Source organism: Salminus brasiliensis, chromosome 2 (assembly GCF_030463535.1).
Source record: "Salminus brasiliensis chromosome 2, fSalBra1.hap2, whole genome shotgun sequence".
Lineage (NCBI taxonomy): Eukaryota > Metazoa > Chordata > Actinopteri > Characiformes > Bryconidae > Salminus > Salminus brasiliensis.
Window position 1 is genome coordinate 28,316,560 of NC_132879.1, and position 16,729 is coordinate 28,333,288.

A 16,729-nucleotide genomic window follows, 5' to 3' on the forward strand; every position below is an offset into this window, starting at 1 on the left:
CATTCAGTTTTGGCTAGACTGTTAATGTCACAAGCTGTCTCATTAGAATCAGTCCGTGCCCCATCTGAGTAGCTCCACCCACTAGGAGTTTCAAAAAGCAGCTGCCGGTCAAAACTGTCAGGTCACTGGGTGCATTTTTTTGGTCTACTCTTAAAAAGCACCATAGCCTCGAGTATGTTTGTGTGTGTGTGTTGCGCAGAAGACAGAGCAAAAGAGAGATAGTTGTGACCTCAAGGTGAAGTAAATGTTAGCTAGCAAATGAAAACAAACTAAAGCAAAGTCTAAGAATTCATGCAGCACTTCCATTTCCATCTCAATTTTTTACTTCTCAAAAAAACAGGCACTCAAACATGGTGTTCTGAACAGGGCTGTTTAGACAGGGTGAGAAAGGTGCTTTGATTCATAAGGTATTTTGGCCAAAGCATGTAACAGACATTGCGTTAAAACCCCAGCGAACTGTGCTTCTGGTAAAGGGGGATGTCACCTTTAAAACATAAATGAAAATGTAAGGAGTTCAAAAGTGCGACTAACCAGAAAATAGCGTGAATGTGATGATTCATCATATTAAGCCATTAAGAGATAACAGTCTTTTAACAGGTTCATTTTCTGCTGTGCCTTCTCATGCATGTACATCTGGTACATCTGGAGATTTTGAGAAGTGTTATTCTGTTGGTTATTCTTTCAGCACGTGTTTATAAGTCATGCCTTTGTCTAGCCGCTGTCTCTGCTGCCATTGTTAAAGGAAGTCTCTCAACAACACATTGTTTGGGACCATACCTCAAATCCATGTGAGCTGTGGTTAAAGTTAAATTAAGCAGAATTAGTAATCATCCGCACTATCTACACCCTTTTTTATGAGATCCTCACATGCTCACTGCCTGTAAACTGCGAGTGTGAACGGCAGTTTTGTACATAACAGAATGCATCGGAATTTTGTCTGCAAACCAGCACAAAAGGCTTAGTACACGGGTCCCATAATGTTTGGGATTCCTATCCAACTTAGCAAACCGGTTCCACATATCTATGTTAATTCCATCTTTATTACACAAACCATGTTGAATCAGCATACACTGTAACCAGTTTTCGCCCTGAGGGACGTTGCTAAAATTGCATGCTGCAGTTTTCATTTGTTTAGTAAATGCTTTCTGGTCTGTAGGAATCTGTTCTGACAGTAATGACCACTCATCACAGATGTTCCTTTCATATCTTATCCATCATCTAGTTGTCCTATCAGACCTGCACCTGATCGGGCAAATCTATAATCGCACCTTTAATGTGGGAGCTTCCATTCTTGGGCAACAAGGAAGGGCGACTGCTGATTAAGTATTTGTGTAAAAACGTGTAAAAGCTGCTGAGAGTCTGTGCATTATAGCGACATTCCCATGGTTAAAGGATCTTATAGCTACTTTATCATAGCATCTGATGCAGTGGCTTAAACATTTAAATGCTCTCCAGAATATCACACGGTATTTAACTTATTAAGTTAAATCATGAGAGCTCAGTACATGGAACTGACGAATTATGAACCTAAAACACTGCTGTGTCCTCTGTCAAAAGCGAAACCCACATGTAATTTAGGCCCCTAAGACCCAGCCCACCAGCTGGCTTGAGACTAAATGCATCAGCTACAGAGGGAGAATATAGAAGCCAGGCTTAAAAGACTAAATGCTAGCTGTAGCTGAATGGGTAAAGCACCGCTCAGAGAGTCACATACATTAGGAGAGGCCACATGCAGCAAACCAGCCAGCCAGCCACCTGTGCATGTGACAGCCCACAGTACGTCATCGCAGAACTACCACATTGTGGCAAAGAGCGAGGGACAGCATTGTGGCCAGAGAGAGAGAGCGTGGATCGTTCGTGGTATTGCATTGTGGCCAGCCAGAAAGAGAGTGAACAAGTAAAGTACTGCATCACCCACCGGAGCTTGTCATAAGCCATGAAGGAATTTTTTTATTTAATTAAAAACATAATGTTTTGGTCCCTACTTCAAGGTCTTCACCAGGTTAAGCATATGGTCTAAATATAAAATTATTTTACACACCTAATAAAGTATTTTACAACATATCTCAGCCAATCAGATGTTAAGACCCAAAACTATCCACAGAACTATTCCACTGCAGGAAATCGGCCTTGAGTGTAAACAGTGATACCGAGTGATACCATGCGCATGTTAAATGTAGCCATGTTGGGCACTGGGTTTGCAGGGCAGGCCAACGTCCGGCCACCACAGCCGCTCTGTCCTAAACTCCCATTTCGCCTATTTGCTTTGACAGTGCTTGGCTTATGTGCTTAAGCTCGTCAATACACACTGAAATTCTGCACCTCTTCCTCCACTAGCCAGAGCTGGCTCAGGGTACGTTCAAAACACGGCCAGAGCCAAGTAGTATAGCAGCCCCAAACACATACACATAGCAGCCTGTGAGTGTGTACTTTCTGACGTAAGCTCATTACGTATGAATATGGAGTTCAGAAGAATGACTGCTTTTTGGCCTGAAAAAAAAAGTGGTGCACTGAACTGAGCAATGTGGGTGAACACCAGAACAGTTCCATTTGTAGCAGCGCATTCAGTGAATGAGACAAAACGTTTCAGTGGCTGCTGGCCTTGTCCAAACATTTGAGTACTTCCCACATTGTTTGGGGTCTTTGGGAATCTTTGAGATTCTGGTGCAAACCCCACACGGCTCTCGTCCAACCAACGTCAAAATACACACACACCGTGCCAAAAGAGCCGGGCCTGCCTTCACAAACAGCTCATTTTCATGCTTCAGACATTCGCAGAGTGAGGGGAAAAGAAAAAAGAGAGAGAGAGAGAGACACAGAGAGAGAGAGAAGAGCAAGCAAGGAATAAAGACATGGCCTCTATAGTCTTCATTTACCTCTACAGATCAGTCTACAGTCTTGAGGAGTCAGTTTCATTCCATGTTCGCGGAGAGATCAGGAATACTCTTTATTTTCCCTCCATTCTGTTCCTCTCAGTTTAAACCACAAAAAAAGAAAATAATCTAGTGAAAATGTTTTTATTCATGTTTGGGAATATTATGACAATTGTCTGTAAAACAATATAGCATGTTGTCTTTATATGGGAAACTTTTCAGTACGCAAAATTCTCCCAACACAGAACGGATCAACATACAGTGGCCTTTCTCTCTCCTACATCCAAAGGCATCACGTTTTGTTACATCAGGTTTCGTTATGCATATCTGATCTTTTGGAAATCCCTCCAACATCTGCGCACAGAAGGGGGAGGGAAATTGTAGAGCAGTGGGGAGAAACCCCTGATAGACTGATAGGGAATAAACCTTGAGATTTCGGAATAAAGCCCAGATGGAGTAAGCATGCTCCTGTGTTCCCGTAAGCACTCCACAGCGGTGGCGGTGAAGAGGGGGGGTTCCTTTACATCACTTCCCACCAGTGGAGGAGCACTTCCCCACTCTGACAGCTGAAAAGTGCTGCTCCCAGATCCGCCTGATGCTTCAGAGGGGAAAGAAAAAAAACCCAGCCATTCCAGCACGCCACTGCAAACTGAGCCAGGCAAACACCTGCAACAGCCTGGAAATACTACTAAAGGGCACGAGGCCGACATCTTTGGCCACGGCTTCCAAATAGCTGGACTGTATGTCCTCACCCACACGCTGAAATGACAAAGTTCTCAGATTACTGGAAACATTCAAAACTATTAGCCACAAAATATGCACTCTATTTTTAAAATACCCTAAATGTTTTAAATGTAAATTAGATGTACTTTTTTTTTCTTAGAAGCGCAACGAGTGGGTGCTACACCTCATCTCATTCAAAACTATTAGCCACAAAATATGCACTCTATTTTTAAAATACCCTAAATGTTTTAAATGTAAATTAGATGTACTTTTTTTTTCTTAGAAGCGCAACGAGTGGGTGCTACACCTCATCTCATACCTCAAGACAGGGAGAAAGAAAGAGAGGCAAAAGGCTGCCACTCCTGACACAACGGAATCCACTCACTCCACAAAATAGAAAAAATATGTTTCCAATCCTCGAGTTATTGTGCAATTTCATGCAATTTCTTCGTCCGAGGGGACGAACTACTATGGCAATTCCCATTCGAGCGGAACAACTTGCAAATAGAGGGGTAATGAATTCCGTGTGCCAGAGAGAAAGAGAGAGAGAGAGAGAGAGAGAGAGAGAGAGAAAGAGAGAGTGAGTGAGTGAGTGAGAGAGACTTTTTCCCGGGCAGGAGTGAGATTGACCGGACATACTCACAAGCACACACACACACACCCTTCTCTAGCACTGGAAAACACTTGACAGCACCGTTTCCACTTTTGCTGGACTGTTTCCTCTGCTTCAGGGTGGAAGGTTTAAAGAGTTCTCTATAGAGAGATGGCGTAAATACCTTAGCTGGGGCAGGAGTGAACAAACGATGAGTGGTGTGTGTGTGTGTGTGCGCACGTGTAAGAGTGCTGCCACAGCACAACCTGCTGGGCACATTTATAGTTTTACAGCAAGGTGTGTTGACTTTCTTCTGGCAAATGGCGACAAAGCTGTTCTAACAGGCTGGTGAGTCGCTATACCTGCTCTTGTTCAGTCAAGGCCTCCGCACGACTTTCAGCTGTTTTTCAAAGGAAACTTGCTTCATCAAATATCAGCAGCACGCTTGTCCACTGCAGCTGGGAGCAGATGTGTAAGTGATTTAGTAAGATAAACATACATGACCCAGACGCCTGGCGTTAACCAATCACACAAAAACCCTTCTATGCTTCTCCGCAGTGGGACAACAGAGCGTAGCACACAGCAGAACACAACACAAGCTCGCAAGCGATATGGTCCAATTATCGGTTTAAAAAGGTCACCAGCAGACCGGCAGCGGGGACATGTAATAATTTCAAATAGGCTTTACAGCTTGCTTCTGTGTGATTAGATGCCCATTCAGGTACTTTTACAATGGTCAATAATAGAAATCACTGACTGTTGGCCGCCTGTGGTGTAATAACACAGATCAGTGAAATGGCCCACCAGTCCGGCTGCCATGCTGGACAGAGGAAAAGCAAAACAGATTCACTACATCACGCAAACGTGGTTAGAGTTTTACATTTTAATGTCAAAGCGCCACTGAACCGCCCTGGAGCTCCAGCAGATCCTGCCCATATGATTAATACAGTTGGACCAAAGCACTCTAATTTGTCCAGATTTTGCAAAGATGATGTAAACACTCAGAAGATTATTTCATCAGAGTTTATTTTTACTCTCATTCATCTAAGAATGAGTCACTGCCTTTGATCTCTCAGACTGCTTTTCTCCTTTTCTTTATTAATCACTTCATTAAAGCATGCTTGAGAGGAGCGGTTTGTTCTGACTCCACACAGAGAGTGACTCACACCACTCGCCACTAATTCGGGCCTTCCATTTACAAAAAGAGGCTCGTCCTATGGGAAATGTATTGCTGTGTCGGAGCAAATACATGAACTACAAAAAACTTTAACATAACACATTAACAGAAATCCATATTTGAGGTAAAAGTAGAAGTAAAAGAAGTAAAAATCCCATTTTTCTGGGACAGAAGTGTCCAATTTAGATCTGTACTAGAAAGATAACAGGAATACAAGAAAATACAAGAATTTAGAGGTTTTTTAAACTTGCCAAACCTTCTTAATTTCATGTTCAATTTACTGATCAGGATTGACTACAGCAGGCAGCTTCTCAGTATCCACATTAATTGGAATGACCGACACACAATACAGTGGAAAGGCCCAAGAACCTTATCTGTGCAGACCTGAGAAGGATGATCATAGATTTAGATTAAGCCAGGAATGTCTTTTGGAGCCATTTCGAACAACTGCGGATTCTAAGATCATGCGTTTGTACCTAAGTAAGTGTACCTAAGTCACTGGGAGGTGTAGCCACTTTGCCAAGGTATGGAAGATAGACCCAAACTGTCACCCTCAGTTGAGAGGAAATTGGTTTCTGATGGCCAGGATCAACCTAAGATCCACCACGTCACAGGCCTGTCATGATATGGAAGACCACTGCTGGATCACCACTGTCACGGTCTACAGTCAAAAAAGCTTTACATTACCATGGATAAAGAAAAAGCCTTAACCCATCAGCTAGACAGTTGGAACTTGGACATAATTTGAAAAATGGAGATACCAGACTTTTGCATGACATGTACAGAGAACATTAGTCGGTGTAGACCCTGGATGAAAATCCAAGATCCAGGAAAGTCTAAACAATAACACCATGGCGGAGGAGATAAAGAATCTTACCAAAGCAAAACACAAGATAACAAAAGACCCTGCAAGCCAAATAAAGCGTGTCCTTTGCTTGTTTGTTTGTAACGTTCTACAATCAAACATGAAACACAGCGGTTCTATCACACCATCTGTACTTATTACATTTCGTCACTGAGCAGGGCTACCCGGAGTGAACTACAAATAAATAATTCTGCCCCTTCTGGTCCTAGCTTTGTCTCGCCTCCAAGTGGGTTCAAAGGCGTCTTGCTGCGATACCTCTGCTGATGGAGACATACAGGAAATGGAGTGATGCTTTTCCTGAGGCAGAGTGCGCTGAAACGTTTCCTCTTTAACACTGATCCAGGATCAGTTCCCTCTATGGAAATCCATTAAAATGGACCCACAACAGCAGGAAAGCACAACTTTGTAGTATCCAGCAAGGCAGTAGGAAACAGAGTCCCGAACACGACAATCTGAGAACAGTTTTATTAACCTCACTCACTAGCCCAGGCACATTTAGACAGACGGAGCTGATCTAAGATCAGTGTTGCTACAAATATCTCCCCCAGCTTTACACCCTAGCTCTTCATTTCAATCTTTGTGGCCCTGCTGCCTCTGCCAGTCAATAGTGGTTCTAAAAACTCCAACAGGGTGTGCTGTACTGACCTGGTATTCTTCAGCAAACATCCTGAAACGAATGGCCTAATGCACTGGCAACAACAATCAACATATTTATATGTATTAAAAGATGCGTTCCAGACTTCATACCTAATTGTAACAGCTTATGTACACAAGGTTTTGCAGAAAGCCAGCACCTGCACATGGAAGATCAAGTGTTGGGGAAAAAAGTCAGTGAGGCAAGCAGGTGTTCGACCATTCAGAGCTTTTAATTACAAGTAAAGGAACTTTAAAATGTATCCTAAAAGATGCAAGTAACTAGTGCAAGTCTTTCAAAACAGGGGTAATGTCCCCTCTCTTTTAGGTTTTAGTTAGGACACATGGTGCTGCATTTTGTACAAGTTATGGAGAATATTTTGTTTACTTTGGAGTCCACTAAACAGAGCACTGCAATAATTAACTCTGTTTATAACAAATGCACACTCTTGTCAACTTAGCTATGGAAACTTATCTCATGTTTCCCTCTCATAACGTACAACAGCTTGTACAGTAGGAAAAGCTGCGGTCTTATCCTGGAACCTCGCAGAAGGAAAAACACTTTTTATAATTTCCCAGCGCAGTTCAACATTTGCATTCATTGAACATGATTTATAACATTCTAACATCTTGACGTATTACTGCCTTTGAAGTGCGTCTGAAATGTAATTCAGTTGTAGGTGACTTCATCACAATGCTGAAGGTACTGACTTATGAGACAGCAGGGCATTAAGGCAGCTGCCTTCCGTTTTGGTCACAGCCTGTATTTAGAAACCTTTTCACACTTAGTCAAGAATGAACGGACACATTCAAGTTCACATGTGAAGGAGGTTTTATAACAGTTTGGAGCTTCTGATGACTGATAACAAAGAAAGATGTCATAACTGATGCAGGTGGTTAATAAATACAATCATTAGAACTCCTGACCTATGCCCTGTCTAACTAATGCTACCTAGCTACAGAGATCAAAACAAGCTAACAGGGTAGACCAAACGCTGGCAAAGGCAGCCATTCATAAACAGTTAACATTTTTCTAAGAGACTATTTCTGTTTTATTCTCTCATCCATGGCGCGTCAACTGCGATATATCAGTGGTATGTTATCAGCATTTTGATTAGCTGTTTGGTTTCACAAAGTTGTGAAGTTGTTTTTCTTGCCACACTTGCCTATGACTTGGAACCAGGATCTCACTAGGAACCAGATCTCTGTGTAGCTGCTTTGTGACAACGACCATTGCTAAAAACGTAACTTGACTTGAGCCACAGAAAGAGACTACAGAAAACGTAGTCTTTCAATGTTTTATGGATATTCTGCAAAGACGCAAGAGTTATGAGAACATGACTTTTAACAAAGACTGAAAAACCATGCTGAGCACTGTCAGGCACAAGAAGTGCTGCTGATTCGCAGTAGCCAGTGAGTAGCTTTACTGGCATATATATGCATGTGGTGAGAAAAGGTCAGCTTTTCAACACCCAGTGAGACTCAATTTGAACATTATTAGTGGCACTTAGAGCCGAGGCCCCTGGGAGACCCCTAACAAGGGCGGTATGGATCTGATTAAGCTATGAGCATGGGCAGAGAGGGCAGTGCTTGGGCGAATGATGTTTGAATAATGCATGTGGCGGCACAGGCCTACCTCTCTCACTCTCCAGCTACCTAAAGTGAAAACACAGATCTGTAATTGCTTCAGAAGAGAGACCAGCCACCCCAATACTGTACACTTTTTGGTTTCCTAAGGAGCCATGTTTGCGATAGAGGTTTCTGTTACAAATGTTTTTTGGGTTTTTTTTATAGAACCAGAAGTGGTTCTTCTGAGAAATTATTCAAATAACTATTTGAAAAGTGTAGAACCAAATCTATAAGGGATGGAATCATGTTTCTCTCTCTCTCTCTCTCTACTCTCTATATACTACTTCCGGCAAACTTACACTGTACCGCACCCTAATGCAGGCCATCTTACACAAGCACACTTACTCATGCTGACACACACCTTCAAAGGGCAGAGGCCTCTGTACGGATCAGTGAATTCTGTGATGATTGGATTAATTCCATCTTCAGATCACAAGGGGTGCTTTAGAGTTAGTCTCCTTTCAGCAGTACTTATAAGGCTTTAGATCTTCTCTCAACATCTCAGCAAAGCACGGCATCAGGGAGTGAGCGGGCGGGGGGGGGGGGGGTAATTAAGCAACCATGTCTCACAGAGACACTGTGCTGGCATTGCTGTGAAATGCTATCAGAACCACAGCTGTGCTAAATATGCACAAGTGTTAAAAATATGTCCACCACTGACTTGTAATATTAGGTCTAGAAGCTGAGCATTACATAGTCTGAGATGGTGTGCAGCTACACTTTTACAACAGGTAAAATGACATTGCTGACAAGTTCAAGCAGGCTACTCTATAAATCCCAATTTCTTTCCCAACATGCAAAACCACTAAATGGGACCATAAGGCAATAAGAGTTCTCCCAGTTGAAAAAGGCAACATGTCCAGTAGCCATTCCCATACAGCACAAATGCAACAAAACTTGTAAAAAACTTCCACAAGTCCAATTCTAATCAGCTTGGCAAAGAGATTTTTTTTTGGGTCAGCAGACCTTAAGCAGTCTTCCGCCAACTTGAATGATTCTAAATTTATTTGGGCTGGCTTTCAAACACATGCTTGAGGCTGTAGTGTATTACAGAAACTACAGACTTGCTTTCAGCAGCCTTACTCCAGTCACACTCTCGCAGCCTCCCACCACTCCTCTCCGCTCAGAACACAAAGAGGTGTTCATTCCCCCCAGGTGTGTCCTGCTCTGCAGTCAGCAGGAGAGCGACCAGGCAAGCTCTGGGAGGGATTCCTTACATGTGCGGGTCTGCGTGTGCACTTATGTCTAAGTGTACAGGACTATGTGTGTCTGTGTGTCACAAACACATGGTCCAGCTTCATCAACAAGCCTCTCACATTAGCCCACTTACACTGGCTCTCTCTCTTTTTCTCTCTGTTCTTCATCTCCACCCAGACCCACCTGAACAAACCCACATCAGAGGGTCCAGGCGAAGCTACCTGAACTCAATGCCGGCCTGCACCCTCCACACCTTCCACACACACTCTACGCTACCGCCAGTGAAGAGGTAGAACAGATAAACATGCCGCTCGAAGTGCTGGAAAGCAAAGCCGGCAGACCAGGCAGAGTAAAAAGGGGAATGGTATTTATACAGGTGCTTAGGGAATGAGCCGAAGCCCAAAAAGGACACCTCTGAAAAAGAGAAAGAAGAGTAGATTCACTACTTCAGCAAAAGGTGGATGCTTTTGGGCAATTTGAGCAAAAAGTTTGAGATTTCTGAATGTATAATTTAAATGTATAAATGTAGTCCATACAATCCATTTATAGTAAGCTGTAAAAACAGCTCAATTTAAATTCATTGTCAAAAGAAGGTGAGCTCGCCCATAAGTGATAAGGAATGTTTCAGCCTGGACAACTTTTTAAACGAGGCTATTTGAAGACAGCATAGTCAATCAGAACTGCTATCTTTTAAGAAATCTAAAGTATAAAGATGCACTAGAATGAAAAAACAGCATAATGGAACAATGAGAGGGTGCTATATGGACATACTGTTCAGGTCTTGTCTCTTCCTTCAAACCAAAACAGAGCTGTAAAATGGACTAATTCCAAACCTGTTACATAACAGTCTTGGCTCATTATATGTTTATGCTCTTATGCTTATGAAACATCTCTCGACAAACCACAGCTGATAGGATCACACCCCCAGGGAATGCACAGCAGGTATCAGCTAAACTTTTGTCTTTATCTGTCACTGCAACACTATCCAGAAAGCATTGTCAGAAAACAATACAAAGAAAACCTTGTGTGGCTTCTGTGAACCACTGCAGCAACATAGACCAGCCAATCAGAGCAGAGCCCACAATAATAATTAAAAATAAGCATGTTCCATGTGAAGTAAAAAAGGTTTTTAATGGGCACTTTTCACCCCAACCAAAGTCACACATTTACTATTTATACAACACAGAACAACTTAAATGCGTTGGCACCTTTTAAAAATGATGTTTTTCATATGTAAAAGAACACTGGGTTGCAGGTTTAAAATAAAAGAATGGGAACTCCTGTTTGAACTCCAAGCAGCACTGCTCTGCTGGTGACACTGTGCTGCTCTCAGACTGGGCATAGTTAGCCAGCAAAACGATCAATTTCCTTTGCCCAGAGAGAATTCATTTAGGCAAATGAAAGGAAAACATGGGTAAAACAGATATGCTAGCTGGATGGGAAGGGGGTGGCTATGGAGGGAAACTTTCATCAGGCTCTGTCTGGAAGCAAGATTAATTTGAGATAACAGTAATTCTCTCAGAATTCTCGCCACTTTCACCAGCATTTGTGTTTACTTATTCAATTTGTGTATTCGAGCAGCAATCACAATCATATCAAACCAATTTGCCTTCATTACCAAAATCCCTTATTAACCAGAAAGGAATAACAGGCCTTATCAAAGTGAACTAAGTGACAAAGGAAAAGAAAAAAAACAGCAGATAGCTGTATTAGGATTAAATGCTGAACGAAACGCAGAAAACACACAAAAACATTTGGCAGGGAACTGCAACAGAACCAAAACCCAAACAGTGTAATCATCATTAATGGCGAGGGGTGAAAGCAGGTCAAGCTGAAATGTAAACAAACGCAGCAGTAATGTCGCTCATACACTCCCCCCTTCCACACTAAAGAACGAAAACATGGCATCAGTGTCTGTTCAGCGAGGCACTATGAAAACAGCAATTTCCTGAGGTTATTTTCCTTTTCCATTTTTATTTCATTTCTAAAAGATCTGTCATTGCATAGCACAGACTCAACCAGAGGAAAAAACATCCACAGGACCCAGCTGCCTGGGTAGTGTGATAGCCCATAATGGCACAGCATGGTTACTGATGGGTGTCGTTTAAAAAGAGCTCTAGTTTATCTGCTGTAAACTCAACTAAAGTGTATGTTTTCTGAACATACATACATAGCACCTCCCTCCTTAAAGACAGGCCAGTTTGGAAGTCAGCACCTTGAGCTTTGGCTTTCAGTATCAATGACAGGTGGCGATCCATTACAGTACAGGAAGGACTGTACACTGAAGATACTGGTAGTTAATACTTAAACTTATTTTTCAGGTATTCAGTGTAATACTTTTTTCTTAGCGACTAAAGTATATCAGTATTTAATACCTACTACAGAACTTATTTGTCTGTTTTATAGGTAAAAGAGTCAGGAACTGAAGTGTGGGCCCACATACAGTCCCTTAGGGTTTAAGAGGTTCAAACTCTAAGTAACAGTGCACAGCAGTGAGAAACATATGGCTAAAGAAGTGTAGCTGTTCACATGGTTGCAAAATTGACAAAAGGGCAGTACACTTCATCCAAAACATGACAATGTCTTCATGAGTCCGCACAGCAATACTTAAACTGTCTTGTTCTTTAATCCTTTTGGGAAGGGGCTTTCTGTTGCTGCTTCTTTCCTGGAAAGACCCAGTCTGTACACTGATATGAGGTCAGTTCCTATGTGTAAAGTACCGCTAAACATTCCACCTGACTCATCAGCAGTGCTCATGCATACAAACGCACACATTCACATGTACTGACATCATGGAGGAATTCAAAAGGGACTTAACAGACACAAGCATACCATCTTGGGGTAGATGGGAGAGACTGAGACAAGAGAGAGGGAGAGATCTAGGCAGACAGATGATGTAGAACTTTTGTAGAACATTTGCTTTCCAATATATAGGAGAGGATTCCACACACATAAGTGGTGTGTTAAGCAATCCGTGGGAAGTACTCAGCTACTCAACTTTTGTTTCATTGTTTCTTTCTCTCTCCAGAGAAATGAATCAGACATGACTGTTTCATCAGGAGACTTTAATTCCCTCTGTCTCCCAACAACTACTGGAGTCCGCTCAAAAGACATGCACATGGGTTGATCTTTCCACCCTCTCTGCCTCTTTACCAGACTGTTGCGTCTTCACCAGAGAGTAAAACCAAACACTGTGTGAACACACTCATATTTACAGGCTCCTGACAGATCACTGTAGACTTAGACTGATAAGGTTTTGGCAGGGGTGTCTAAACAAAAAGCAAAAAACTGTCAAAAAGCAGAATAAATGGTTTTATTAGAATTGGCCCTCTGAAGTGAAGTATTTATGGCTGTTCTCTGGGGCCTTGTACATCCCACCTCAAGAGCAAACTGCATAAGTCACTATCATAAGCATTTATAGCATTCAAGAGGCAAAAATTATATGTTAATTCATGTTGAGAAATGCAAGGCCATAACGTTTCTATTGAATGTCCACAAGTTCTGTGAATATCTACAGTGAAAAGTTCCAAAAGAAACAACCTCTGTAACTACTTTTTTTCTGCAAATCCTAATTCACAATTATTCTGTCTTATAAATCAAAATAATCAATGGGGTCTGTACACAAGTTTGGACACCAAAACTGGCCTTGATTAACAAATCAGGCCTGACACATGTCACCAACTGTAACTAGGAACTGTCAGCTGAAACATTTTTCCAAACTTTGTAAATTCTGACTCTTTACACATCTGTGCATATGGGCTCTACAGTGATGAATACTAAAGGGCAGAATGTTAAATTAAAAATAAGTAGTTCAGGGGAATTGTGGAGGTCAGGATGAGATTTGGAAGCTAAGTTCTCTAAGAGAACTTCTTGTATGCTCGTAGGACAGACAATATCTTGGAGTCAAAAAGGTGTAAATATATAAATAAAGGATGAAGAATACAGGAATTGTTATATGAGATATATGCATTGCTTGCACAAAGATCAGAAGACAGACAAAAAGGTGCCTGCAACCTTGTCACAAAACAGAACATCTGGAGAAGTTAGATGAGTTTTAGAAAAAAGGTGCTGTGGACTAATGAAGTCAAAATAGAACTCTCTATCGTGCTTTGGGGTTGTGTTGCTGCCAGTGGTGTTGGCAAGATTCCACAAAATACACAAAATCCTGGATGCAAATGTCAAACCATCTGTTAAAAGGCTGAAGCTGAAAAAAGGATGGCTTCTACAACACAACTCGAAACCAGCAAAGACTACCTGAAGAGACAGAAACTGAAGCTTTCAGGAAGGCACTCACAGTCCCCTGAACATGAGACAAGATTTGAGGACATACCTGAAAGATGTTTAGTGACCCAAGAACATCTCAGAACTAGAAACCTTTTGCAAGGAAGAGCAGCAAATAACTTCACTACAGTAACTGCTTGAAAAGGTATACTAGCTGCTACAAAAAGCATTTACATGCTGTGATTTCTGCACTAAATCTGAAATGTGCCCAAACCTTTGCACAGGTGACTGATGATTTTTTTTAAATGTTTTATGTTGTGTAAGACAAAATGTTTCATTTAAACCTAAACCTTCTCATAAGACAGTGTCTTCTTAAGCCACTTGGGTTTTCTGTGACGCTGTGGAGGTCATGGTGTAGAACATGTAAAGCAGTAAAACACAAATGGTCACACAAAAGAAAGGAAAACCTGGCAGCCTTGAAACCCCAGATATTAATGTCAGTGCTTTAAAGTGTTTTCTTTGGAGTTTCTTTTAATAATTCTTCATGAACTACTTCTTGTATATATTCACAGAATGTCATGTTTGCACAATGCTTTTTGAATGAATCAACACATGCGGGCAGTTTCTCACACGTTCTGCCATATTAAAACAATCAGAGGAAATTGGTCACGTTTGACCTAGCCATGTGGGAAAACGCAGAAAAGGGGCAGAAAGAATGTACCGAGTTTACTCAAAAAGAGTGTTTTATGAATTTACTTTACTAATGCCACACATTTCCACTCAGTAAAATAGTCAGCATATGCAGACTTTGTTACCATAACATTGAATATAACCGTTAATTGAACAAACATTGAACGTAATTAATGTATTTCTTGTTTAAAAAATGAAGATAAATTTGGATTGAAATGCACTTTGAACTGCTAGATCTTTTGCATGAAGGGTCTAACAGAAATGACACTAGTGCAAGACTTTTAGAAGCAGCACAGCACATGCAATCTCACACAAAGGTCAAATTTCAGTCTATTTACAGCGTGTTTGTATCTTCAGGAAAGCTCCGGAGGGAGGGAGGCTGGTATTTATTACACTGCAAGGCAAAATGAGATGTGTAAACAGACATGGAATGCATTCACGGCACGTAGATACTGTATGAGTAATTGTTGGCATGTTAGACAGCCATGGTAATGAAATACAGTACATGCACACGTAGACGCTTAGGAGTAAAGGTGGACAATATGGTGACATTTTAGCATTACTGTGATTACTTATGGCACAGTGCACTTTTCAAAGAGTACTGTGGATATTTTTTGTAATTAGTATCTGAGATGTGCCTTGTTTAACTGGATTCAGTTAAAACAATTGCACTCATGGGAAATTTTAGAGAATGGCATCGGCATTATAATGATACGGTGCAATTATTGTGATACGCCACAACACACTCATCCTATATCATGGGTAACGTCATTACTACTACAACACTAAAGACAAAAGTGTCACTGATTTATGCAGTGTTTACATTGCGACAGTAAACTTTCGACCACAAACTAAAAATTCCATCTTATTAAACAGACAAACAATTAAATATTCTGGTATGATCAGTGACTGCAGCACATCACCACAGTCAGCAAACCATTCCATTGAGAGGGGCACTGAATTCTCATAGTAGAAGAAAAGCTGTACTGGCTACAAAATCTATAAATCCATGCATTAGCATGTTTTAAGGCACTTTCTAGGCTAAAATACTGGCCATTGCTCCATACAAGGGCAGGAATGACACCTTACTGTTATTACTATAGCAATGCATGTCACTGTGTTTATAGGTCAACATCTGCATACGTTTTTCACTATAAACAACAACAATAACACGAAACTCTAGAAACTCTACACTACTGCACTACTGCAATGTGTAGCAGTTGGTGCAGCATAGTGATTAACAACACTGCAGAAGATTTGGGTTTGATTCTCCAGCCAGGAAAGCACACCACACCAGTAAGAGTACTCAGGCCAGGCTCTTGAATCTGTGACATGATTCAAATATAAGTAATTTTGGATGGGATTGTCGGCTACATGCCATAAATGTAAGGTAATTAGCTTCCTTCTGATTTTGCAAACAATAAATAAAAAACTGTTGTACACAGTGCTCTGTCTTTTTAAATGTGGTCCTGCTGTGTAGCTGGAGCGTTTTGTCCGTTCCACCTTGTCTGCAAGCTTGAAAATTAATGTCCTGAATCATATTAGCTGTGTGCCAATTCAGGGGCTGAAATTCCATGTACCACAGTGTATTTGGAAATGCAAGTCTGACTGCATCACAGCGGTGGAAAAGGCATAGCATCCTTCTTTTCAAAGATACACTCTGTGCTGCTAGGTGACAGAAGCATGGTAATAGCAGAAACCGCGGTGCTGTGTTGCAAACAGCAAATTACCCGCCTTCGCAGCCTATGATGCAGCCCCTGAATTGGGAGAGCTATTTATTTTGAAAAACGTCTTCACGTATCATGATATGCTATTCTTGTCATATAATTCGGCCTTTAATAGACCCACAAAAATTCAGGTACATATGCACCAATCACACTTACAGACACAAACGCACATGCACAAACAAGACACCCCCACCCCCACACACACATACACAAAGACAAACATCAGGGTAAACCACTACTGGTTGCATTATCTAATAATCATCTTTTTTCAGAACGCTATGCTCCCAACTCACTAATGCATTAACACAGCTTAAACTGAATAAATGGCTGGTTCTTCTGGCAGGATAACCTTGCTTCCATGACACAAAACCAAGGCACAATGCCCTCATGTTCTCTCACTAA

General features: G+C 41.5%; 1 protein-coding gene across 1 annotated transcript in view; it reads right to left on the reverse strand.

The window, feature by feature from the left end:
* kcnq1.2 (potassium voltage-gated channel, KQT-like subfamily, member 1.2) overlaps window positions 1–16,729 on the reverse strand; it is a 141,431-nt gene that overhangs the window by 97,131 nt on the left and 27,571 nt on the right. The gene's annotated exons all lie outside the window — the stretch shown is intronic.